The sequence below is a fragment of the Rhinopithecus bieti genome, unplaced genomic scaffold, assembly GCF_001698545.2.
Source record: "Rhinopithecus bieti isolate Rb0 unplaced genomic scaffold, ASM169854v2 scaffold_10548, whole genome shotgun sequence".
In the NCBI taxonomy this organism is placed as follows: Eukaryota; Metazoa; Chordata; class Mammalia; order Primates; family Cercopithecidae; genus Rhinopithecus; species Rhinopithecus bieti.
The window spans coordinates 1,285,198-1,288,620 of NW_016806834.1; the positions used below are offsets into that span (position 1 = coordinate 1,285,198).

The 3,423-nt window shown below is 44.2% G+C and overlaps 1 protein-coding gene across 1 annotated transcript in view; it reads right to left on the minus strand.

The window, feature by feature from the left end:
- Positions 1 to 1,200: 1,200 nt before the first annotated feature.
- Positions 1,201 to 3,423, minus strand: part of GABPB2 (GA binding protein transcription factor subunit beta 2) — an 80,508-nt gene continuing 78,285 nt past the window's right edge. Inside the window, exons 8-9 of the transcript XR_001886692.1 lie at positions 2,938 to 3,189; positions 1,201 to 1,632 (exon numbers count right to left, since the gene is read on the minus strand). The gene's annotated coding sequence lies outside the window, so the exon portion shown is untranslated. The remainder of the gene's footprint in view (positions 1,633 to 2,937; positions 3,190 to 3,423) is intronic.

Genomic DNA, 3,423 nt, shown 5'->3' on the forward strand with positions numbered 1-3,423 from the left:
ACTTGAAGTTCCACATCAGAAAATCTTGTCCTGAGGAGAATTTGGCTGGAAGATTTTGGGTCGCATGAGGGGTAGGCTGCAAAAAAACAGCAAAGGATTCGGTCCTGTCGGAGGCAAGGGTCTGCCCCCAGCTCTTCCCCAAAGCGAGGCCCCCGCGGAGAGCTGGACCGGGGACGAGAGCGCGCGCGGCGTCACACGCACGCTTAGCCACCCCCCAAGAAGCCGCTGCCGCGCTCGAGCTCCGCGCGCTCAGGACCAGGTAGCGTGTGGCTGTCGTGGTGCTCCCTTTGCTCCGGTTGGGACTGGCTGCGGATATCTGTCCATTATCCCCGACACCAATGAGAGGGACGAACAGGACCACCTGCACCGCCCACCACCCTCGCGCTAACGACGCTTAAGCCCTAACACAGGAGGCAGCTGGTGCGAATTTTTTTTTTTTTTGGAGACAGGGTCTTGTTCTGTCACCCAGGCTGGAGTGCAGAGGCCTGATCTCGGCTCACTGCAACCTCCGTCTCCCAGGTTCAAGCATTTCTCGTGCCTCAGCCTCCCAAGTAGCAGAGATTTCAGGCATGCATCACCACGTCCGGTAATTTTTGTATTTTTAGTAGAAACGGGGTTTCATAATGTTGGTCAGGCTGGTCTTGAACTCCTGACCTCGTGATCCGCCCGCCTTGGCCTCCCAAAGTGATGGGATTACAGGCGTGAGCCACCGTGCCCGGCCAAGCTGATGCGAATTTACAAATGGGGTTTTTCACCCTCACTTGGCTGTAATGTCCGCCCAGTTCGAGCCCCACATTCTCCCGCTGGCGCCGCCTGGGGGCCGAGCCAACCCTTGCTGCTAAGGAAGCCTCGCCAGTCCCCTTGCCGTTTACTACCTAAATGTCCTTGGCGGGAAACTGCTGAGAACAATTTGATGGAAGAAGCCTGAAGTTGTTTCTAGTTCCGCGCTTTATTATTTGTGATCATGACTGGTCAAAACTTCGCCCGGAGCCTCCATTTGTTCATCTGAAAAATGGGTTTGAGAAGCTCAAGTACTAGAATGTGAAACGCTTTCTAAAGGCAAAGGCATGGTGGTATCTTGTGAGATAGTAATTTCTTCAGACTAGCGCATAAGCTATTCCTATTCCTAACTTTGCGATCTGTTTTCACTAGGCAATCTCTTTCCCTTTGTATCCTTATGCTTTTCATCTATAGATTTTACCCTCAGGGTTTTTTTTTTTTTTTTTTTTAATGCTCTCTGAACATTACTCCCATTTCAGTTAAGCTTGTCTGGCCAAATTTGGTTGTCCTCCAGAGTCTGACCTCTTTTTGCTTGGCGCTTGTTTCACCAGGTTGAAGTGGTCCTTTAGGTCTCAGTTTTTTTCCGTATGGGGTGCCTTACTTAAACCAAGGTGCCTCGGGGCCAGTGCCAGTTTCCTAGATACTGGAGGAAAGCAAGCAAGGAAGGAGTAGAGAATCCAGTCACTTGACTTCATTATCCTCTTCAAACCGAGATTTTAAAGCAAGGACAAGGAAAAATTTCAAGGCTGCAGCCTTTCACAGTCCTCTGAGGGACAAAACTCAAATATAGTTCTTGCCTTGAAGGTGGTCACAAACAAAAAGGGTAAATGATCCTAAGGTTTACATATAGACCTAAAAGAGAGATACATACAATGGAAATTTAATCTTGTAATTCTTTGCAGGCAGCAGTAATTTATAGGTTAAAGTCCTGGTTGTAGTTTAATTATAAAGTATGTTCATTTATTAGCATTTATCACTATGGTGACTTCTTTAGCCAAAGAGTATCTAAACTGAACTCTCAGAGCTAACAGAAGTAACTACGTTGCAGTGAGAGCAACAGTCCTGGGTCTCTACCGCTTGTTTTCTATGTGGCCTTGGCAATTCAACCAACCTCTTTGAGGCTGTTTTTTTGGTAAGGAATGGAAAGAACATATGGCAACAGGGATTTGTAAAGTGCCATATGAATATATATATTTAAATTAAGTGCTTTGTGAGAAAATTATTTACCCAAAATAGACTTCCACCAAATATGCAGTTCATTAATACAGATACCTCTCCCTGATAGAGAGTAGTGAATAATAAATTAGGAGGATGAATTCAAATAAATGATCCCTGACCATAGAAGGATAAATATGACCTCAATAAATCTGCTAATACTCTTTTTTTTTTTTTTTTTTTTTTTTTTTTTTTTTTTTTTTTTATCATACTGTTAGCTCAGTTTTTGTCTTTAGGAAACCAGAATGTGCCAACAGGAGGATAGAATCATCATCCTCAGGGATTTCTAAGCTGATTTCTCAGAGGCATCCTGGGAGGTTATGGAGAAACCAGGGCCCCAGCAGTCAGAGTCCATCAGTTTGTGTAAGGCTTTGGGGACTTGAAACACAGAAAGTTCCACAGCCACAGCTTGAAAATCTGTTCAGCATCTTGGGTTCTTTGGGGGCTAAGTCACAAGGGCCTGAGCTATTACTGTCTCTCAGGTTTTTAACTCCTTGATGTCACTGTCCCATCCATGAGAACCACACAGGTATGTGTCACTCTCTGCTACTTAATCCAGCAGTTGACCCTTCAGAACTGTTGGCTCATAAGAATATAAGGTTATATGTATGAGAGTAAGGTTCAAGTACATGGATAAAATATGAAGCCTATAAATCTAAAAGATCACCTACCTTTACCAGGTGTATCGGACAGGGTCTCAACAGGAAACAACATTCTCAAAATAATGAAGGGCTATTTTTAAAGGTATGGGCAAAGGATAGATAGGTCAGTAACTGGAGGCTAATAACTCTATTAGGCCTAAAAGGATAAAAGGAGTTATTGGTTTCTAGGTCCTGGAGGGGGAGAGTGCCTTGAGAGAAGCAGTGACTTTTTTTTTTTTTTTTTTTTTTTTTTTTGAGATACAGTCACACGCTGGAGTGCAGTGGTGTGATCTCAGCTCACCAAAACTTCTGCCTCCCAGGTTCAAGTGATTTTCGTGCCTCCACTTCCCGAGTAGCTGAGATTACAGGAGTGAACCACTGCACCTGGCAGATGTCAATACATTGACTTCAGTCTTTTCTCTTCCCCCAGTCTCCTGTCAGGGCTCCCTATTGGCTGAATCCAACTGGATGCCAAAGCACAGGAAGCCCATTGATGTTCATATAGGTCAGTCTCCCAGGACAGAGAACAGGCTACAGAATAGAGGAGTGTAATCTGGAAGGAAAGAAAGAAAACATCCAGCATACCTAGAGATGAAGACCCTATTCATTCCCCACAAGAGAGATTATTTTTTACTCTTCTTGCTCAAGTATTGCTGGCCAGAAACTCTATGCAGATACCCCCAAATTAGTTTTGGAGCAAAATTTACTATGGGGAGCTTATAGGAAATGCTGCTTGGATCATATTTTTCTTCTCAGTTTCTTTCATTCTTTTTTTTTTTTTTTTTTT